A 24,411-nucleotide genomic window follows, 5' to 3' on the forward strand; every position below is an offset into this window, starting at 1 on the left:
AGCCGCAGCAGTAGCTGCTGCCATGCTGACAGTGCGTGTTATTAAGGAGATTGACTGTTCACTCCTCTCCACGCCTATAGACCCAGTGTGGAGAGTGAATATCGCCACAGGTCATCTCAGCATCGGATGGAGCATGGCAGTGATGTCATGCGCTGCTCAGCTGCTGAGGTGAGCAGCTGCTGGCAGAATTGGACGCAGCGCTGGAGCAGAGGAAAGGAAGGTAAGAAGAAGTGCTTATTTTTTTCATGTGTGCAGTGATGGGGGGCCATGCATACCACGATTGGGGATGAGGGGGCCATGCACACCACGATTGCGGACGAGGGGGCCATGCATACCACGATTGGGGATGAGGGGGTCATGCATACCACGATTGGGGACGAGGGGGCCATGCATACCACGATTGGGACATGTGAACACGGCCTTAAACAAAAAAGCAAAATGTCATATAGTGAAGCTACATAAAGATGAGAAAGTTCTGGCGCCTCCGTCTGTGAATGAAGGAACAAAAAATAATCCTCAGGTCCCAAACTAGAGATGAGCAGGACGCACAGATGATGTCGCGCTGTCATGGGTGATCAAAAGCCGCCGGGGACATGGGAACATTCACGACCTCCTGTCCAGCCGCCACCAACCTGGATGCAGGACCAGAGACTCGGGAATCTATCAGCTCATCTCTAGTCCCAACTGTCCCGGATACATAGGACAGTCCTGGATTTGGGTCTGCACCCTGCAGTCTCGGGCGTCTGCTGAATGCCCCTCATTACCAGCGCTCCTCTGACTACTCCTCCTGCCAGGGGAGAAATGGTAAATGGGCGTGGTTTGGGATGTGGCCAGCTGTGTGGGGGCATCATACATACTGCATTGGGGCATAATGGGGTCTTTACACTGTGTGGGGGGCATCATACATACTGCACAATGGGGGCATTACACTGTGTGGGGGGCATCAAACATACTGCATAAAGGGCATAATGGGGGCATTACACTGTGTGGGGGAATCATACATCCTGCATAAGGGGAATAATGGGGGCATTACACTGTGTGGGGCATCATACATCCTGCATAAGGGGCATTACACAGTGTGGGGGCATCATACATCCTGCATAAGGGGAATTACACTGTGTGGGGGCATCATACATCCTGCATAAGGGGCATTACACTGTGTGGGGGCATCATACATCCTGCATAAGGGGCATAATGGGGGCATTACACTGTGTGGGGGCATCATACATCCTGCATAAGGGGCATTACACTGTGTGGGGGCATCATACATCCTGCATGAGGGGCATTACACTGTGTGGGGGCATCATACATCCTGCATAAGGGGCATTACACAGTGTGGGGGCATCAAACATCCTGCATAAGGGGCATTACACAGTGTGGGGGCATCATACATCCTGCATAAGGGGCAATACACTGTGTGGGGGCATCATACATCCTGCATAAGGGGCATTACACTGTGTGGGGGCATCATACATACTGCATAAGGGGCATAATGGGGGCATTACACTGTGTGGGGGCATCATACATACTGCATAAGGGGCATAATGGGGGCATCATACATCCTGCATAATGGGGGCATAATGGGGGCATTACACTGTGTGCAGGCATCACACATACTGTATAAGGGGCACAATGGGGGCATTACACTGTGTGGGGGCATCATACATACTGTATAAGGGGCACAATGGGGGCATTACACTGTGTGGGGGCATCATACATACTGTATAAGGGGCACAATGGGGGCATTACACTGTGTGGGGGCATCATACATACTGTATAAGGGGCACAATGGGGGCATTACAATGTGTGGGGGCATCATACATACTGTATAAGGGGCATAATGGGGGCATTACACTGTGTGGGGGCATCATACATACTGTATAAGGGGCATAATGGGGGCATTACACTGTGTGGGTGCATCATACATACTGTGTAAGGGGCATAATGGGGGCATTACACTGTGTCGGGCATCATACATACTGCATAAGGGGCATAATGGAGGCATTACACTGTGTGGGGGGCATCATACATCCTGCATAAGGGGCATAAAGGGGGCATTACACTGTGTGGGGGCATCATACATCCTGCATAAGGGACATAATGGGGGCATTACACTGTGGGGGCATCATACATCCTGCATAATGGGGGCATTACACTGTGTGGGGGCATCATACATCCTGCATAAGGGGCATAATGGGGGCATTACACTGTGTGGGGTCATCATACATCCTGCATAAGGGGCATAATGGGGGCATTACACTGTGGGGGCATCATACATCCTGCATAATGGGGGCATAATGGGGGCATTACACTGTGTGGGGGCATCATACATCCTGTATAAGGGGCATAATGGGGACATTACACTGTGGGGGTCCTGTACTCTGAGAACAATACGTTTCCTCCCTTCCTGTCTCCATAGTTGGGTCGTATGTATCTATTACAGGAAACAGAACAGAAACCTTATGATTCTTATAAAGGGGCAACACAAGACCCCAAAAGAGCCTCCGTGCTGAAGGGGTTAATGCCCCCTGCCCCAGTAACGGGGGTCTCCACATACCTCCACCTGCAGAGCCGCCACCACATATATGGCTGTTGTGTGCGCACAGGAGCTGTGATGAGGTCACAGGAGGGGAGGAGTCAGGGGTCACATGATCAGGGGCCTCAGTGGATGCAGGACTCTGCTGTGCTGGTTGTCATGGTGCTGGATGAGCTGAAGTTTATGTGTGGGGTCAGGAGGGGTTTACAGTGTGGATGTAGCAGAGCCGCGTGTGTACGAGGTGTACGGAGCAGAGCCGTGTGTGTACGAGGTGTACGGAGCAGAGCCGCGCGTGTACGAGGTGTACGGAGCAGAGCCGCGCGTGTACGAGGTGTACGGAGCGTAGCCGCGCGTGTACGAGGTGTACGGAGCGGAGCCGCGCGTGTACGAGGTGTACGGAGCGGAGCCGCGTGTGTACGAGGTGTACGGAGCGGAGCCGCGCGTGTACGAGGTGTACGGAGCTGAGCCGCGCGTGTACGAGGTGTACGGAGCGGAGACGCGTGTGTACGAGGTGTACGGAGAGGAGCCGTGTGTGTACGAGGTGTACGGAGCAGAGCCGCGCGTGTACGAGGTGTACGGAGCGGAGCCGCGAGTGTACGAGGTGTACGGAGCAGAGCCGCGTGTGTACGAGGTGTACGGAGCAGAGCCGCGCGTGTACGAGGTGTACGGAGCGGAGCCGCGAGTGTACGAGGTGTACGGAGCAGAGCCGCGTGTGTACGAGGTGTACGGAGCGGAGCCGCGCGTGTACGAGGTGTACGGAGCGGAGCCTCGCGTGTACGAGGTGTACGGAGCAGAGCCGCGCGTGTACGAGGTGTACGGAGCGGAGCCGCGTGTGTATTAGGTGTACGGAGCGGAGCCGCGTGTGTATGAGGTGTACGGAGCGGAGCCGCGTGTGTACGAGGTGTACGGAGCGGAGCCGCGCGTGTACGAGGTGTACGGAGCGGAGCCGCGCGTGTACGAGGCGTACGGAGCGGAGCCGCGCGTGTACGAGGCGTACGGAGCGGAGCCGCGCGTGTACGAGGCGTACGGAGCGGAGCCGCTCGTGAACGAGGCGTACGGAGCGGAGCCGCGTGTGTAAGAGGTGTACGAAGCGGAGCCATGCGTGTACGAGGTGTACGGAGCGGAGCCGCGTATGTACGAGGTGTACGGAGCGTAGCCGCGTGTGTACGAGGTGTACGGAGCGGAGCTGCACGTGTACGAGATGTACGGAGCAGAGCCGCGTGTGTACGAGGCGTACGGAGCGGAGCCACGCGTGTACGAGGTGTACGGAGCGGAGCCGTGTGTGTACAGAGCGGAACGCGCGCGTGTATGAGGCGTACGGAGCGGAGCCGCGCGTGTACGAGGTGTATGGAGCGGAGCCGCGCGTGTACGAGGCGTACGGAGCGGAGCCGCGCGTGTACGAGATATACGGAGCGCAGCCGCGTGTGTAAGAGGTGTACGAAGCGGAGCCGCGCGTGTACGAGGTGTACGGAGCGGAGCCGTGTGTGTACGAGGTGTACGGAGCAGAGCCGCGCGTGTACGAGGTGTACGGAGCAGAGCCGTGTGTGTACGAGGTGTACGAAGCGGAGCCGCGTGTGTAAGAGGTGTACGAAGCGGAGCCGTGTGTGTGCGAGGTGTACGGAGCGGAGCCGCGTGTGTACGAGGTGTACGGAGCCGTGTGTACGAGGCGTACGGAGCAGAGCCGCGCGTGTACAAGGTGTACGGAGCAGAGCCGTGTGTGTACGGAGCGGAGCCGCGCATGTACGAGGTGTACGGAGCAGAGCCGCGCGTGTACTAGGTGTACGGAGCGGAGCCGTGTGTGTACGGAGTGGAGCCGCGCGTGTACGAGGCATACGGAGCGGAGCCGCGCGTGTACGAGGCGTACGGAGCGGAGCCGCGCGTGTACGAGGCGTACGGAGCGGTGCCGCGCGTGTACGAGGCGTACGGAGCGGAGCCGCGCGTGTACGAGGCGTACGGAGCGGAGCCGCGCGTGTACGAGGTGTACGGAGCGGAGCCGCGCGTGTACGAGGCGTACGGAGCGGAGCCGCGCGTGTACGAGGTGTACGGAGCGGAGCCGCGCGTGTACGAGGTGTACGGAGCGGAGCTGTGTGTGTACGAGGTGTACGGAGCGGAGCTGTGTGTGTACGAGGTGTACGGAGCGGAGCCGTGTGTATGAGGCGTACGGAGCCGCACGTCTATGAGGCGTACGGAGCGGAGCCGCGCGTGTATGAGGAGTACGGAGCGGAGCCGCACGTGTACTAGGCGTACGGAGCCGAGCCACGCGTGTACGAGGCGTACGGAGCGGAGCCGCGCGTGTATGAGGCGTACGGAGCGGAGCCGCATGTGTACGAGGTGTACGTAGCGGAGCTGTGTGTGTACGGAGCGGAGCCGTGTGTATGAGGCATACGGAGCCGCGCGTGTACGAGGCGTGCGGAGCGGAGCCGCGCGTGTACGAGGCGTACGGAGCGGAGCCGCGCGTGTACGAGACTTACGGAGCGGAGCCGCGCGTGTACGAGGCGTACGGAGCGGAGCCGCGTGTACGAGGTGTACGGAGCGGAGCCGCGTGTGTACGAGGCGTACGGAGCGGAGCCGTGTGTACGAGGCGTATGGAGCAGAGCCGCGTGTGTACGAGGTGTACGGAGCAGAGCCGTGTGTGTACGGAGCGGAGCCGCGCGTGTACGTGGCGTACAGAGCGGAGCCGTGTGTACGAGGTGTACGGAGCAGAGCCGCGCGTGTACGAGGTGTACGGAGCAGAGCCGCGCGTGTACGAGGTGTACGGAGCGGAGGTGTGTGTGTACGGAGCGGAGCCGTGTGTATGAGGCGTACGGAGCCGCGCGTCTATGAGGCGTGCGGAGCGGAGCCGCGCGTGTATGAGGAGTATGGAGCGGAGCCGCATGTGTACTATGCGTACGGAGCGGAGCCACGCGTGTACGAGGCGTACGGAGCGGAGCCGCGCGTATACGAGGCGTACGGAGCGGAGCCGCATGTGTACGTGGTGTACGTAGCGGAGCTGTGTGTGTACGAGGAGTACGGAGCGGAGCCGTGTGTATGAGGCATACGGAGCCGCGCGTGTATGAGGCGTACGGAGCGGAGCCGCGCGTGTATGAGGCGTACGGAGCGGAGCCACGCGTGTACGAGGCGTATGGAGCGGAGCTGCGTGTACGAGGCGTACGGAGCGGAGCCGCATGTGTACGAGGTGTACGTAGCGGAGCCGCGTGTGTACGAGGTGTACGGAGCGGAGCCGCGCATGTACGAGGCGTACGGAGCAGAGCCGCGCGTGTACGGAGCAGAGCCACGCGTGTACGAGGTGTTTGTAGCGGAGCCGCGTGTGTGCGAGGTGTACGGAGCGGAGCCGCGCATGTACGAGGCATACGGAGTGGAGACGCATGTGTACGAGGTGTATGGAGCAGAGCCGCGCGTGTACGAGGTGTACGGAGCAGAGCCGCGCGTGTACGAGGTGTACGAAGCGGAGCCGCGTGTGTACGAGGTGTACGGAGCGGAGCCGCGTGTGTACGAGGTGTACGGAGCAGAGCCGCGCGTGTACGAGGTGTACGGAGCAGAGCCGCGCGTGTACGAGGTGTACGGAACGGAGCCGCGTGGGTACGAAGTGTACGGAGCGGAGCCGTGTGTGTACGAGGTGTACGGAGCGGAGCTGCATGTGTACGAGGTGTACGGAGCGGAGCAGTGACTAGAGGCTAAATAGTTTTCTAACCTTGACCTTAGACCTTATTACAATTTGATTCCCATCGTGAAGGGTGATGAGTAGAGCGGAGCCGCATGTGTACTATGCGTACGGAGCGGAGCCACGCGTGTACGAGGCGTACGGAGCGGAGCCGCGCGTATACGAGGCGTACGGAGCGGAGCCGCATGTGTACGTGGTGTACGTAGCGGAGCTGTGTGTGTACGAGGAGTACGGAGCGGAGCCGTGTGTATGAGGCATACGGAGCCGCGCGTGTATGAGGCGTACGGAGCGGAGCCGCGCGTGTATGAGGCGTACGGAGCGGAGCCACGCGTGTACGAGGCGTATGGAGCGGAGCTGCGTGTACGAGGCGTACGGAGCGGAGCCGCATGTGTACGAGGTGTACGTAGCGGAGCCGCGTGTGTACGAGGTGTACGGAGCGGAGCCGCGCATGTACGAGGCGTACGGAGCAGAGCCGCGCGTGTACGGAGCAGAGCCACGCGTGTACGAGGTGTTTGTAGCGGAGCCGCGTGTGTGCGAGGTGTACGGAGCGGAGCCGCGCATGTACGAGGCATACGGAGTGGAGACGCATGTGTACGAGGTGTATGGAGCAGAGCCGCGCGTGTACGAGGTGTACGGAGCAGAGCCGCGCGTGTACGAGGTGTACGAAGCGGAGCCGCGTGTGTACGAGGTGTACGGAGCGGAGCCGCGTGTGTACGAGGTGTACGGAGCAGAGCCGCGCGTGTACGAGGTGTACGGAGCAGAGCCGCGCATGTACGAGGTGTACGGAACGGAGCCGCGTGGGTACGAAGTGTACGGAGCGGAGCCGTGTGTGTACGAGGTGTACGGAGCGGAGCTGCATGTGTACGAGGTGTACGGAGCGGAGCAGTGACTAGAGGCTAAATAGTTTTCTAACCTTGACCTTAGACCTTATTACAATTTGATTCCCATCGTGAAGGGTGATGAGTAGAAAACGGCGTCTTTATCGTCTGAGGTTTTATTCGATAATCTTCTCCTGCCCTTTGGATTCTCCAATGCACCAACAGAATTTCACGACTTTCTGAATGATATTTCTCTGATTACATCGGGAGATTTCTTGTGATTTATCTTGATGATATAGAATTTTCTCTCCTGATTTGGATTCTCACCAGGAACATGTCCGTGTAGTATCTCAAAGATTGAAGGAAAAAAATATTGTTTGCTAAAATTGAGAAATGCTTTTTTTTTCTGTTCAGGAAGTTTCATTCCCGGGGTTAATTTTATCGGCTGATGGTTTACGATGGATCCTGGGAAGGTGAAAGCCATAATAGATTGGGTCCAACCTAGTGACCTGAAATCATCAACAACTATTATAGGAAATTAATTAGGGGTTTTTCTCAGATTACTGACCTCACACGTAAGGGGGCAGATCTCAAGGTTTGGTCACCAGATGCTATTGGGGCTTTTGAAAAATAGAAGTGTTTTATGTCTGCTCCTGTTCTAATCCAACCCGATCTACAGTACAGACCAAAAGTTTGGACACACCTTCTCATTTAAAGATTTTTCTGTATTTTCATGACTATGAAAATTGTACATTCACACTGAAGGCATCAAAACTATGAATTAACACATGTGGAATTATATACTTAACAAAAAAGTGTGAAACAACTGAAAATATGTCTTATATTCTAGGTTCTTCAAAGTAGCCACCTTTTGCTTTGATGACTGCTTTGCACACTCTTGGCATTCTCTAGATGACTTTCAAGAGGTAGTCACCGGAAATGGTCTTCCAACAATCTTGAAGGAGTTCCCAGAGATGCTTAGCACTTGTTGGCCCTTTTGCCTTCACTCTGCGCTCCAGCTCACCCCAAACCATCTCGATTGGGTTCAGGTCTGGTGACTGTGGAGGCCAGGTCATCTGGCGTAGGACATCATCACTCTCCTTCTTGGTCAAATAGTCCTTACACAGCCTGGAGGTGTGTTTGGGGTCATTGTCCTGTTAAAAAATAAATGATGGTCCAACTAAACGCAAACCGGATGGAATAGCATGCCGCTGCAAGATGCTGTGGTAGCCATGCTGGTTCAGTATGCCTTCAATTTTGAATAAATCCCCAACAGTGTCACCAGCAAAGCACCCCCACACCATCACACCTCCTCCTCCATGCTTCATGGTGGGAAACAGGCATGTAGAGTCCATCCGTTCACCTTTTCTGCGTCGCACAAAGACACGGTGGTTGGAACCAAAGATCTCAAATTTGGACTCATCAGACCAAAGCACAGATTTCCACTGGTCTAATGTCCATTCCTTGTGTTCTTTAGCCCAAACAAGTCTCTTCTGCTTGTTGCCTGTCCTTAGCAGTGGTTTCCTAGCAGCTATTTTACCATGAAGGCCTGCTGCACAAAGTCTCCTCTTAACAGTTGTTGTAGAGATGTGTCTGCTGCTAGAACTCTGTACAAAACACTACTCCAAAAGCATATATAGTACATATTAGCTAGAGATAAATATATCATATCTCCCCATTTAATCAACATAGACAAAACTATGCAGTGGGTCCCCAATCATAACACCTAAACTTGGAATAAATCCAAAAAACACTTGCAAATATATAATAACATTATTTATTGAAAGATAATAGTTAAAAAATCATTATTAGATGATCACAAAATTTAAAAGAGATTGTTAGAGGAAAAAGGATGAAACAAAGAAATCATTAAGCACATATGGACAGTAGTAAGTTTCCCAGTGGACTCTAATTCCTATGGGTAGATATTTATAGAAAAAAAGGGGCCTAGGTAAAGTAATGATGGCTGACATCTCCCATATCAGCTAGTGATGTTCTCCATAGTTTAGTCGTATAAATACAATCATAGATCATTAGCCATGGTAATAAAGGTCCTAAGATTAAATATAAGAATATGGCACAAGAGAAAGGAGATCTATATGGAGACAAAAGTGGAGTGATGTTTTCCCTAAGGGCAGGACCGACCCAGGTCATTGAACTTACTCATCAGGAATATCGCTACGTGCAGTCCCGTGCCAAGAAATAACATCCCAACGCGCGTTTCGCACACCCAGTTCTTTCTCAAGCAAAAGGTGGCTACTTTGAAGAACCTAGAATATAAGACATATTTTCAGTTGTTTCACACTTTTTTAAGTATATAATTCCACATGTGTTAATTCATAGTTTTGATGCCTTCAGTGTGAATGTACAATTTTCATAGTCATGAAAATACAGAAAAATCTTTAAATGAGAAGGTGTGTCCAAACTTTTGGTCTGTACTGTACAAGAACCATTCATTGTGGAGGTCGGGGTAGGGGCCGTTTTATCTCAGGGTTCCAAAACTTTGACCTATTTGTGGCCATGTACTTTTTTCTAGAGAAAATTTTCATCTGCTGAAAGAAATTATGCTGTTGGGAATGGAGACCTTTTCTGGAGGGGGCAGTTCATCAAGTCACTGTGGTCACCGACCATAAGAATTTAGCATATATTATTCAGCTAATTGGCTAACTCCTAGATAAGCCAGAGGGTCCTTATTTTTCTCTAGTTTCAATTTCTCTATCACTTTCAGGCCGGGTCCAAGAATGTGAAAGCTATCGCACTATCACGCAGTTTAAGTTCAGTTTTTCCTCCAGAACCTCCATCCTCCATTCTACCTAAGGGCATTGTGGTTTCTGTGATATCCTCAGAATTGGAATTTGAGATACACGAAGTTCAGTCTTTGGCTCCTTCCACCACTCCTGGGTCCAAATTACTTGTAGCTGTGTACCTAAGATTGCGTCTGTTGCAGGAGTTTCATGATTCCATCTTGAGTGGTCATCCTGGGATTACAGCTAGGAGGAAAGCTATTACTAGGCTCTTTTGTTGGCCGTCTATGAATAATGATATTAAAGATTTCGTATCCGTGTCACGGGTGTGTTGCCACGAAGATCGTCACGAGTACACAGCCTGACTTCTCGCAGCTGACTTGTTGGTGCTTTGTGTTTCTCGGCAGTGAGGGAGTTAATTCTCTCTCTCTCTCTGGGCTAGATTAGGTCCAGCCTCGCCCAGCTGCAATCAATACTTCTGTAGTGAGGCTCCTTCATATACCTGCTGGTCTGTTTGGGAGGTGTCGGTGAAAGCATTTCATTCAGACTGACAGAGCGGATCGTGGTGTTTGGAGTTGCTGAGATAAGTGTATTTGGAAGTGTTTTTTCCCTTTCCTCGCTTTATCATTTATCTCCTTTCCCGTTGGTTTTCCCTCTGTTGTAGTTGAGTAGTTGTTGTATGCAAGGTGGTTTTGGTTTTTCCCTTGTATTGTCTCGTTCGTCTAAGTACTGTGTTTGGGCATATTATTTCTTGTTCCCTTTGGTTGTGATCGGGGTCCTTCTCAGGACTAGATTACTTAGGTGCAGGGATCTGCAGGAGGTAGGGGTTACGCTGGCGGCCTGGACCTCTGTACCTTTAACAGTACCTCCAGGTTGAGGGATTAGTCAGGGCCCCAGCTTAGGGTCAGCTTAGGCCCCCTACCTCCAGTATACTGAGACAGCGTGACATTTTCACCGACCAACTTAGTTTTTCTCCAGCTACCATGGATCCAGTAGCCGGTCTAGCTCGGCAATTGCAGAGTTTGTCCATGGAGCTGGCGGACGTTAGGTCCAAGGTTTGGCATCCTCAGGAGCAAGCCGGACCAGAACCTAAAGTAGCTCTCCCTGACAGGTTCACTGGGGGGCGGGACAAGTTTTTTGTTTTCCGGGAGGCATGCAAATTGTACTTTCGGCTGCGGCCTCGGTCATCGGGGAGTGAAGAACAAAGGGTGGGAATTGTCATCTCGCTCCTACAAGGGGACCCACAATCTTGGGCGTTCTCTCTTCCCCCGGGTTCCCCGGCTCTCCAGTCAGTGGATAGGTTTTTCACTGCTCTGGGACTCGTATATGATGACCCAGATCGGATCTCCCTTGCTGAGTCTAAGTTACGTAGGATCCAGCAGGGAGATCGTCCGGCGGAGGAATTCTGTTCGGAGTTCCGTAGGTGGGCCACGGACACCCAGTGGAATGACCCGGCTCTTAGGAGCCAGTTTTGTCATGGTTTATCCGACAAATTACAGGATGTGTTGGCTCAGTATGACTCTCCCGTGTCACTGGAAGCCGCTATGGCCCTTGCTATTCGCGTAGACAGACGGCTTCGGGAGAGGTGCGGGATAACTCTACCCCCTGTGATGACTCCACCTCCTACAAGGTCCCCTCATATGGTGGTTCCCCTGGTCAGTCCAGAGGAGCCTATGCAATTAGGAGGAACATCATTTCGGGGGAGGGGACCGGTGGTGCGCCATAAGGCAGGAAGGTGTTTCTTCTGCGGGAGAAAGGGACATTTTATTGGGGGGTGTCCATCCCGTCCCTTGCAGAGTGAAGAGTCGTCGGAAAACTGTTGATCCCAGGTTGTGTGGTGGACGGCAATCTGGGAGTAGGTATTTCGTCCCTAGGTTCGTCTCAGTTTCTCGTACCGGCGGAGGTGGTGGTGGGTACGAGAACTGAGAGGATATCTGTTCTTCTGGATAGTGGGGCCGGGGCTAATCTGGTTGATGCTCGGTTTGCCCGGGTTCAAGGTATGCGGTTGAGTGAGTTGGCTAAACCCATCCCCATATTCTCGATCGATGCCAGGCCTCTCGGTCAGGGAAGTTTTTTGCAAGCTGTGCATGACGTAAAACTTCAAGTGGGGGCAATACATAAAGAACTGTTGTCTTGCTACGTGTTGGAGGGTCTTCCCACTCCTATTGTGTTGGGCCTTCCTTGGTTAGCTAAGCATAACCCGGTTATTAATTGGCAAACCAGGGAGATAAGCCAATGGAGTAAATTCTGTAATAAAAACTGCATGAACACGGTCATTGGTGCGGTTACTCCTTGGGTCTTACCTCCATTTCTGGCGGACTTTGAGGATGTATTCTCGGAGAAAGGGTGTCAGGAACTACCTCCTCATCGCGTGTATGACTGTTCTGTAAAACTGCTCCCTGAGGCCAAGTTACCTAAAGCTAGGTTGTATAACCTTTCTGGTCCTGAGAGGCAGGCCATGAAGGATTATATTTCAGAAAGTCTGGCTAAGGGGCATATTAGACCTTCATCTTCACCGGTGGCTGCGGGGTTCTTCTTTGTTAAGAAGAAAGATGGAGGCCTACGCCCTTGCCTGGATTTCCGTGAACTTAATCGGATTACGGTCCGAGATCCGTATCCGCTCCCACTTATTCCCGATCTCTTTAATCAGATCGCGGGCGCCAAATGGTTCTCTAAGTTGGATCTCAGGGGGGCGTACAATCTGATTAGGATGAAGGAGGGGGATGAGTGGAAGACGGCTTTTAACACTCCGGAGGGGCATTATGAGAACCTTGTCATGCCATTCGGTCTGACTAATGCCCCGGCGGTGTTTCAACACTTTGTTAATGACATTTTTCGCCGCCTGGTGGGACAGTTTGTTGTCATATATCTGGATGATATCTTAATTTACTCGCCGGATCTGGTGTCTCATCAGGAGCACGTTAGGCAGGTGTTACAGATCTTGCGGGATAATAAACTGTATGCCAAGTGGGAGAAGTGTGTGTTCGCCGTACAGGAACTCCAGTTTTTAGGCTTTCTGGTTTCAGCGTCCGGTTTTCGTATGGACCCTGGGAAAGTGCGGGCAGTTCTTGAGTGGGATCGGCCAGAGAATCTTAAGGCACTACAACGTTTCCTGGGGTTTGCTAATTATTACCGGAAGTTCATTCGTAATTTCTCGTCCTTGGTTAAGCCTCTCACTGACATGACTAAAAAGGGGACGGATTTTTCTAGGTGGTCTGACAAGGCTTGTCAAGCATTCTCCTCTTTGAAAAAATGTTTTGCCTCGGCACCCATACTCATTCAACCTGATGCGTCTCAGCCATTCATTGTAGAGGTAGACGCTTCCGAGGTAGGGGTGGGAGCAGTATTGTCACAGGGTTCGTCCCCTGGTAAGTGGCATCCGTGCGCCTTTTTCTCTAAAAAATTGTCGTCCGCTGAGAGGAATTACGATGTCGGCAATAGGGAACTCTTGGCCATTAAGTTAGCTTTTGAGGAGTGGCGCCATTTTTTGGAGGGGGCAGTTCATCCGGTCACCGTCATCACCGATCACAAGAACCTGCTATATCTGGAGTCCGCGAAACGTCTGAATCCCAGACAAGCTAGGTGGTCATTGTTTTTTACCAGGTTTAATTTTGTCGTTACATATCGTCCTGGGTCAAAAAATGTAAAGGCGGATGCCTTATCTCGTAGTTTCCCGGGGGCCGGAAATACGGACGACCCGATTCCTATCCTTCAGGAGGGGGTGGTGGTTTCGGCAGTATGCTCTGAGCTTGAGGAGGAGGTATTGGAGGCCCAGGGGGACGCCCCTGTTGGACCTCCGGGGAGGCTGTTTGTTCCAGATCAGTTGCGACAAAAGGTGATCGAGGCACACCATAACTCAGTTTTTGCAGGACACCCGGGGAGTAAAGCAACTGTGGATCTCCTCTCGCGTCGGTTTTGGTGGCCTAACTTACATAAGGAGGTGGTAACTTTTGTCGCGTCCTGTGGGGTTTGTGCGCGCTCTAAGACCTCACATACCCGTCCGTCTGGGGCCCTTTTACCTTTGAAGATCCCGGAGCGTCCTTGGACTCATCTGTCTATGGACTTTATTACAGACCTCCCTCCGTCTTCGGGAAAAACGGTCATACTCGTTGTAGTGGACAGGTTCAGCAAGATGGCACATTTTATCGCTCTTCCGGCTCTCCCTAATGCTAAAACTCTTGCGCAGGTGTTCATTGGGGAGATTGTGAGGCTTCACGGGGTACCCTCCGAGGTGGTGTCTGATCGGGGATCTCAGTTTGTGTCTAAGTTCTGGAAGGCGTTTTGTGCACGGCGGGGGATGCAGTTGTCATTCTCATCGGCTTTTCATCCTCAGACCAATGGTCAGACGGAACGCATGAACCAGAGCTTGGAGACATATCTCCGGTGTTTTGTGTCAGAGAACCAGGAGGACTGGGCTTCTTTCTTACCTCTGGCAGAGTTTGCTCTGAATAATAGGCGGAGCGAGTCCACTGGTAAGTCCCCGTTTTTTGGGGCATATGGTTTTCACCCCCAGTTTTGTACTTTCAGTAGGGGGGGCTCTTCGGGGGTTCCTGAGGAGGAACGATTTTCCTCATCACTCGCTTCAGTATGGAGAGGGGTGCTGAAGAATCTGAATACTATGGGGAACCGATACAAACGTATGGCTGATAGGAGGAGAGTGTCTGGTCCGGACCTAAGTGTGAACGATCGGGTATGGTTGTCTACCAGGAATATTAAACTTAAGGTTCCCTCCTGGAAACTGGGTCCCAGGTTCATCGGGCCGTACAGAATCAGTTCTATTATTAATCCGGTGGCATTCCGTCTTGACCTCCCCCCTACGTTTAAAATTCACAACGTGTTTCACAGATCATTGCTTAAGAGGTATGTGGCGCCGGTGGTACCGTCACCTTTACCTCCCCCTCCAGTGGTTGTCAATGGTAACTTGGAGTTCCAGGTATCGAGGGTCATTGATTCACGCTTTAATCGCCGGTCCCTTCAGTACCTGGTTCATTGGAAGGGGTATGGTCCTGAGGAGAGGATGTGGGTTCCTGCGTCGGATATTAACGCAGACCGATTAGTTCGGGCCTTCCACACAACTCACCCGGATAAACCTGGCCCTGAGGGTCCGGAGGCCCCTCGTAGAAGGGGGGGTACTGTCACGGGTGTGTTGCCACGAAGATCGTCACGAGTACACAGCCTGACTTCTCGCAGCTGACTTGTTGGTGCTTTGTGTTTCTCGGCAGTGAGGGAGTTAATTCTCTCTCTCTCTCTGGGCTAGATTAGGTCCAGCCTCGCCCAGCTGCAATCAATACTTCTGTAGTGAGGCTCCTTCATATACCTGCTGGTCTGTTTGGGAGGTGTCGGTGAAAGCATTTCATTCAGACTGACAGAGCGGATCGTGGTGTTTGGAGTTGCTGAGATAAGTGTATTTGGAAGTGTTTTTTCCCTTTCCTCGCTTTATCATTTATCTCCTTTCCCGTTGGTTTTCCCTCTGTTGTAGTTGAGTAGTTGTTGTATGCAAGGTGGTTTTGGTTTTTCCCTTGTATTGTCTCGTTCGTCTAAGTACTGTGTTTGGGCATATTATTTCTTGTTCCCTTTGGTTGTGATCGGGGTCCTTCTCAGGACTAGATTACTTAGGTGCAGGGATCTGCAGGAGGTAGGGGTTACGCTGGCGGCCTGGACCTCTGTACCTTTAACAGTACCTCCAGGTTGAGGGATTAGTCAGGGCCCCAGCTTAGGGTCAGCTTAGGCCCCCTACCTCCAGTATACTGAGACAGCGTGACAATCCGCTTGTGAAGTTTGTGCATTCACTTAAGTCTGTCATAACCGGCCGGTCGGGGAATTGACTCCATTGCCAATTCCAGAAAGACAGCTGACTCATCTGTCCATAGATTTCATCACGGATTTGCCTCTGTCTGGTGGGAAGACTGTTATTTGGGTGGTAGTTGACCGATTCAGTAAACAGGTTCATTTTGTTCCTTTGTCAGGGTTACCTGATGGTGCGACACTCTCCAAGTTGTTTATGTGTCATGTTGTGATACTGCATGGAATTCCTGATAACATTATGTCTGATAGGGGAGTGCAATTTGTCTCCAAATTCTGGAAAGCTTTTTGTAAAAAACTGGGGATTGACTTGTCATTTTCCCGTGCCTACCACCCTGAACCCAACTGTCAGAAAGAATGAACAAATCTTTGGAACAAGTTTTATGGTGTTTTACTGCAGTTCAGCAGAAGGACTAGTCCTCATTCTTACCTCTTGCTGAGTTTGCCTTTAATAATCAGATCAATCAGTCCAGTGGAACCTTGCCCTTTTTTGTAATTATGGTTTTCATTCCCATTTTGGTGAATTTTCTAAGATAAGTTCTGAATGTCCTGGGGTAGAGATCGCCATACAGAAACATGGGGGATGTTACATACTTTGAAAAAAGGCCTAGTTCCATCAAGTTCACCCATTCTCTACCAATTATATATTTTTTGTCAATAAGTTATCTATAACCCACAATGTTATGTGGTGAGGAAATCATCCAGCCCTTTTTTAAAAGTTGTTATAGTATCTGCCATTACTACCTCTTGTGGTTGGGCATTTCACAGTCTCACTGCCCTGAATGTAAAGAACCCTTTCCTGTTTGCCGAATGGCCATTCTTCCACCCGTAATGAGTGCCCACTAGTCCTTAGCATGGTCTTTAGAAGGAATAGGTCAGCTAGAGATAGTCACCATCGTGCTCTCCAGAGGCCCCCAAGCACCCCATAGGAATAAGAGTAAATCATCGGCATACAATGCCACCTTCTTTTCCTTGGTCCCATATTTAAATCCATTTATCTCAGACATTTTACTAATTCCTGCTGAAAGAGGTTCAATTGCTATTTCAAACAATAAGGGAGACAGGGGGCACCAAAAAATTGATTAGACATAGAGCCATTCACTCTTATTTTGGCCTTTGGGTCAGAATAAAGCAATTGCACCCATTATATGAATTTAGCGAAGAAACTGGGGAGCAAATAGGGTTTTACCCGTGATGAGATATAAACAAACGGGGTGTGTTTGTTCACCTTGTTCTGTTGCAATTGCAACAATGAAAACACGTGTAACAGCTGCTGCAAACCGCGGGTACTAGACCAAAGAGTTAGTGGAATGAGATGGGATTATCAGCACACTGCGCCATCAAGCATAGTGGAGAACTTAAACAATTCCGTATTTTTCCAATTGGACACATTCCACAAGGTACACCAGATCGTGCAGCCGAGCTCAATAGAAAGGAAATATGCTGGATCTATAAATTGAACTTTCTTATTCTTAATGGGCTCAATGAAGTCACGGATGGTTTTCTCTGAATGAAATTAATATTGAAATTCCCTTTGATTTCTTGATATCCATGACACCCCTTCATTACCAAATAATCATTATAAGTCTCTAGATATATTAGAATTCTTGTTATCGATTGTGACTTAATGCTAAAATAACCCTAATAATACCTTATCAGAGATTGTTAATTATCATTTCAGGTTCACACACTGTTCACTCAGAATAGTAAGGATATTTACCTTCATTCCGGCTTCTATCCACGAAAGGGCTGGTGTTTTTTTTTCCGGCCCAATCCTGGCGGGTGACTGTGCGGCTTGTGTTAGCTGACGTGTCTCAGCGCCTTGGTATCTATTAGTTATTGCAGAATTCCCTACATGACTCCGTAAGAGGGAAATGCACGGCACATCCAACGCCCCAGCACTGATTTGTGCATCCATTGCTTTCCTTACCCACTCCCCTAAATAACCAGGAGTTGAATATAAAAAAATCTCTGTGATTGTTCTACACAATTGTGTTTTAATAATAAATACTGAAAGGCTGTGTGCCCACGATGCGTTTTTAATGCGTTTTCGCAGCGTTTTTGCAGCTGCGGAAACGCATTAAAAACACATTAAAAACGCATGGTAGAAGGGCAGCAATGTTCCCCAATGATAATCCGCATGTGCTGTGCACATGCTGCGGAAATTTCCGCTGCGGATTATCATTGCGGAAAAAAACGCAGCACTACCAATTATTTTGTGGAAGTGCTGCGTCTTCGCCGCCATTGACTTGCATTAGACCACATGGATTACGCATCACTGTATATGTAGATGCGTAATCCAAGCGTTCTAATGTGCGGATTGTACCCGGGTGTAGATGAGAGAAGAGTCTCCTCCACACCCAGGTACCATTAAAAAATATGTAAAAAAAGAATAAAATAAAAAAAAAATGTATACTTACCTTCTGTCGGCCCGCGCTGCGCTCCTACTTGCTTCCCGGCACTTTGCAGTGAATTGAAGGACCTGCGCTGACGTCAGAGTCATGTGACGGGTCACGCGACGCTGACGTCGGCAGGTCTTTCAATTCACTGTTGCCGGCAAGGGAGAACGGAGTGAGCGGGACACCGGGGGCCATCGGAGGGTAAGTATACATTTATTTTTTTATTTTTACCACTCTCTCGGGTCACACTATATAAATCCATGCTGTTTGCATGGATTTATATTGTGTGACCTAGTTGTCACAAGCACTTTCCAAGTGATGCTAATTGCTTGGTAAGCGCTTGTCAATCCACATGTGGAAATGTCAGTGGGTAACCGCTCCATATCCGCATGTCCCTGGCAGGAAAACGCATGTACAATCCACATGTACAATCCGCATGCGTTTTTTCTGCCAGGGAGATGCAGAAACGCTCAGGAAAAAATCCTGAGCATTTCTGCATCGTGGGCACATAGCCTAAAAGTATATATACGTTATCTTGAGAGCTGATATCATCAGTATAATTATTCATAATTCTCTATGGGTAATTGTCACACTATAGGACATAATAATATAAATTAATATGTCATCTTGGAAGGTGGATGACACTAGTGGAAGTTCTCTTATCCTCTATGTCCAGGTGATTTCAATACAGCATATAAATATATAAACTAATAAAGATAAAAATTGTCTTCCACTTTCCACCTCACAGTTCTAGGTTACCCGAGATCCTTTCCACTAAGCACGATGGCTCTCTGATATAGGGCACTAATAAGTGAGTTTGATGTGGGATCAGAGTGTGTTCGATTCCATCGGCATAAGTTTATTTCAGCAACATTACTGCAATTCATCCAATTTATTTTTTTATTTTAAAATCCATTACCTGAATAATAAATTATTGAATACATTTGTTAGTTATATAAGTTGAATCTGCATAATGATGTTTTGTATGAAGCTTTGTATGTATTTCATCTGAACTTTGACATGACATGTGGTTCTCTGGCGCACTTTTTTCAAAATATCAGCGTGTCGTGGTAGCCCTTCCAAGAAGAGCTAATTTGGATTGAGATAATTATCTCCAAATCGGCCATTTCTGGTTCTGATTAGATAAATAAATACGATGCATCAGAGAAAGAAAATAACACACAGCCTGTGTCTGACTGTACAATTCTTGTCTGCCCTCAGATCCCAAGCAACAAGTATTTTATTACACCCCCAGAAGAACGGGGGTGGCTAACATTACCTAACAGAGAAAGTATTTTAATTGGAAATAGCAGTCGTCCTTGAAAGATAGGTCTGTCTAATTAACTATACTTTACAAAAACAGAGGAAAGTGTGTGTAACAGAAAGACAGCTGTATATAACATACAATGCTGTATTGTCGCTTTTATGAATAACACTTATAGAGCTAATATTAAATTATCAAATATATATACAGTACAGACCAAAAGTTTGGACACACCTCATTTAAAGATTTTTCTGTATTTTCATGACTATGAAAATTGTACATTCACACTGAAGGCATCAAAACTATGAATTAACACATGTGGAATTATATACTTAACAAAAAAGTGTGAAACAACTGAAAATATGTCTTATATTCTAGGTTCTTCAAAGTAGCCACCTTTTGCTTTGATGACTGCTTTGCACACTCTTGGCATTCTCTTTGTAGCGTTTCTTTGTAGCGCTTGATGGATTTTGCAACTGCACTTGGGGACACTTTCAAAGTTTTCCCAATTTTTCGGACTGACTGACCTTAATTTCTTAAAGTAATGATGGCCACTCGTTTTTCTTTACTTAGCTGCTTTTTTCTTCCCATAATACAAATTCTAGCAGTCTATTCAGTAGAACTATCAGCTGTGTATCCACCAGACTTCTGCACAACACAACTGATGGTCCCAACCCCATTTATAAGGCAAGAAATCCCACTTATTAAACCTGATAGGGCACACCTGCGAAGTGAAAACCATTTCCGGTGACTACCTCTTGAAGCTCATCAAGAGAATGCCAAGAGTGTGCCCCGTCTCATGCTGCACATAACACATCTGCATCTCTGGCTGCTATGGGCATAAAAGGGGACAAACTTATGGTGTGGCCCCCATGCTCCCCTGACCTCAACCCCATTGAGAACCTCTGGAGCTTCATCAAAAGGAGTGTCTATGATGGCGGGAGGCAGTTCACATCTAAGCAACAGCTCTGGGAGGGTATTCTGTCCTCATGCAAAACAATTAAAGCAGAAACCATCCAAAACCTGACAAATTCAATGGACGAGAGAGTTCAGAAGCTCCTTTCCAACAAGGGGTCCTATGTGCAAATGTAACATCACCTAGAATAAAGTTTTGAGTTGAAAACTGTTTGATTTCAGTTTGTAATAACCTGCTAATGCTTATAATTTCAAAAATGACCATTTTTTTGTTCTTTATTAAAATGAAAAGGTTGAAAACTCTGCTGTGCATAATAATTTGGAACATGCATTTTGAGTACAGTTTGAGTTTTTTATTTTTTAAAAAATATCCTGTTATCATAGGCAGTTTGTACAAAAACCTTTCAATTGTACTCTAATAGTTATTTGACTGGAAAATTACAATGACTGCAATTCATATAGGTAATTTGTGAAAATCTGAGAAAATATTATTTGCAGAATAATTTGGAACACAGGCTGCGATAAATTTACATAAACCTGTTGAAGTTTCATTCCCAGCACTTAAAAAAAGAGGTTAACACAGACTCCAGGAATTTCGGCACCGATACGGAATATGAATTGTAAGTTCCTTAATTCCGATAATAATGGGACCCATATTTTTAGTGGCAGGGCCAGCCAACGAGCAGTATGCTCATTTTTTTCATAGCCGTAAACCCCTTCAGAGAGCTGCAGCGCAAAAGCACCAGAGTAGCAGACAGCAACGGCGCAATGTGTGGTCTCTAAATGAAGGTAAAATCATAATGGAAAAAATGGCGTCGTTTTCAAACTTCTGCGCTCAACGAGCAATAAGTTTTCGCAGAAGTTAGCGTTTTCAATAAAAACATGAAGGGTGGAGCCAAGCCCACATGATGTTATCCCAGGGGTGTGTGGACAGGTCTCTGCTTTCAGCATAAAAAGAATACACTGAGGATGGATCAGGATTCATTGCCAGGGAGCTACTATATGCAACGGATCGCGTTCGATAACGCTCAGATTGGGGTGCCCCTCCTCCAGCTATACTGATTCGTCCCCGCAAACTCTATAGTAAGTTTCTTCTGTTATCCTGTTTATTTTATGTTACTGCTTATGTATTGTATTGTCCCCTTTGTAAAATCTTGTATATTTTTCTTAAACACTGCCTCCCTTTTGGATTAAATAGAAAATTTAATAGTTCTGTTTCTTCTGTTCTGTAATCGTTGTCTCCCCCGAAGCCATACGCTACCAGAATGCAGGCGTCCACCTAGGCCTGTATATTTGCACAGTGGTGGCAGCAAATAATCATAATAATTGGGCTTTCGTGAAGCAGACAGTGACCTACGGGGTGGGTACACGTATTCCATGCATTGGAATCTGGAGGTGTAGCGCCATACTCTCACTGGTCGCTGGCCGATAGCTAAGTAGTGAGTGGTCTGGATCGTGTGCTCACGATTCCAGACGAAATCCGTGACATAGTGATGGCAACGCCGAGATATTGCGTGATTTCCCCCGTGTCGTCGCCCTGCAATATCCCTGACAAATTGGTAGCAAGCGGTGGGATATTACAGAACAGCAGTGGCTGGATGGAGCAATTATTCCTGTCACTGAAAACTTGCACGGTTCTTGCGAGAATTCTGTGCCAAGTTTTAAGAAATCAGACTCAGTGTTTTAATATTTTTTATCTGGGATATTACTGTACGTGTAGCAGTTGCATCCCCTCCCCTTCTCTTGTTTTTCTGTCCTATCTTTAATTTGTCAATAATGGCTACCCGTGGAGAGCCCTGCTATCACCAGCAGTCAAAGGACGTACTTAAAGCCCTCTGTGAGCTGGGACAGATTGACCCCATGGGCAAATCCAAGGCCCAACTGATTGCTGAACTGTTGCAAGGTGCTGCAGAACCCGTCCAACAGCAGAGCCCTGATGATGGGGCGGCCAGCCAAGGCCCAGATGGCGTTGCTGCAGGGGTCCCACTTGTAAATGCTAGCCAGACCCGCAGCCAGGGTAGTGTGGACCCCCACCTGCAGATGGCCTTGGAGCAGCTCGCTGCAGACGATCATGACAGATGACTGCAGCTGATCCTGAAGTTCCAGGAGTGAGCAGAGCAACGGGCCCAAACTGACCAAGAGGCTGCTGAGTGACAGGCCCAAACTGAGCACCAGGCCCAAGCTGACCGAGAGGAGCGAAAGTACCAGCTGGAGCAAGCCCGGCTTCAGAAGGAGCCATCCTCCACACAGACAATGCGTTGGAATCCGGAAGTGTAGCGCCATTCTCTCTCTGGTCGCTTGCCGATACCTAAGTAGTGAGTAGTCTGGATGTGATCGTGTGCTCTCGATTCCGGACGAAATCCGTGACATAGTGACGGCAACGGCGAGATATTGCGTGATCTCCCCGGTGTCGTCGCCCTGTGATATCCCTGACAGATAGCTTGTCCGCAAATTTCATCATAACAAATACACCAGTTCTACCGGTTAGATATACTAGTAATACCAACATTTATGTAATGAAAGGGTAAATTAATATACTCTCATTCACTATCCCCATTTCCGCTATATAAAGTCTACTATTCGTTCTGGGGCGATTGTCTGCAGCTCATTTGTATAGTGAAAGTTTGGGGACAGCATTTGTATCTAATTCACCATGCAGAAGTAGGAAGGTAGCAGGCATAAGGCGTGCTAAGGTACAGGTTCCTTCTGCACCCGGGGGAAGCCATTTATAGGCCTGGTGACCACATACTAGATATAAAACCTTAGGCAGTATACAGGATATGATGTCAGTGAGTCTCCCAAGACAACGTACACTGTGAGCAGAATTATTAGGCAAATGAGTATTTTGATCACATGATACTTTTTATACATGTTGTCTTACTCCAAGCTGCATAGGCTTGAGAGCCAACCACCAATTAAGTAAATTTGGTGATGTGCATCTCTGTAATGAGGAGGGGTGTTGACTAATGACATCAACACCCTATATAAGGTGTGCTTAATTATTAGGCAATTTCCTTTCCTTTGGCAAAATGAGTCAGAAGAGAGATTTGACGGGCTCTGAAAAGTCCAAAATTGTGAGATGTCTTGCAGAGGGATGCAGCAGTCTTGAAAATTCCAAACTTTTGAAGCGTGATCACCGAACAATCAAGCTTTTGATGTCAAATAGCCAACAGGGTCGCAAGAAGCGTGTTGGCCAAAAAAGGCGCAAAATAACTGCCCATGAATTGAGGAAAATCAAGCGTGAAGCTGCCAAGATGCCATTCGCCACCAGTTTTGCCATATTTCAGAGCTGCAACATTACTGGAGTATCAAAAAGCACAAGGTGTGTGATACTCAGGGACATGGCCAAGGTAAGGAAGGCTGAAAAACGACCACCTTGGAACAAGAAACATAAGATAAAACGTCAAGAATGGGCCAAGAAATATCTTAAGACTGATTTTTCAAAGGTTTTATGGACTGATGAAATGATAGTGATTCTTGATGGGTCAGATGGATGGACCAGAGGCTGGATAAGTAAAGGGCAGAGAGCTCCACTCCGACTCAGACGCAAGAAAGGTGGAGGTGGGGTACTGGTATGGGTTGGTATCATCAAAGATGAACTTGTGGGACCGTTTCGGGTTGAGGATGGAGTGAAGCTCAACTCCCAGACCTACTGTCAGTTTCTGGAAGACAACTTCTTCAAGCAGTGGTACAGGAAGAAGTCGGTATCGTTCAAGAAAAACATGATTTTCATGCAAGACAATGCTCCATCACATGCATCCAACTACTCCACAGCGTGGCTGGCCAGTAAAGGTCTAAAAGAAGAAAAAATAATGACATGGCCCCCTTGTTCACCTGATCTGAACCCCATAGAGAACCTGTGGTCCATCATAAAATGTGAGATCTACAGGGAGGGAAAACAGTACACCTCTCGGAACAGTGTCTGGGAGGCTGTGGTGGTGTCAAGGTAAAATATATATATTATAGAAAATCAATTAGCTTCTTTTAATAGATTATCTAATCAGTGTGAATCAATATAGCGATGATGGAATAATCTATGTGCATGTATGTATGCAAATGTGTATATGCACATGGATTATGTTAATAGTTAATGAATATATAACTAACAGCTTCTGTTCTAATTTGTAGACACGAACAACTAAATGATTTCCTGGGAATGACGTATGCATGTGCACGGCTGATAACAGAGAGATTCATGTCGAGTTGGCAAAGATGGCGCTGAGAAACGAACTCACCCCTCCCATCGGAATTCCTAAGGCGTTACTGAGTACA

This window comes from Phyllobates terribilis, unplaced genomic scaffold (assembly GCF_046119375.1).
Source record: "Phyllobates terribilis strain yellow unplaced genomic scaffold, ASM4611937v1 Scaffold_12__6_contigs__length_324123572, whole genome shotgun sequence".
Taxonomy (NCBI): Eukaryota; Metazoa; Chordata; class Amphibia; order Anura; family Dendrobatidae; genus Phyllobates; species Phyllobates terribilis.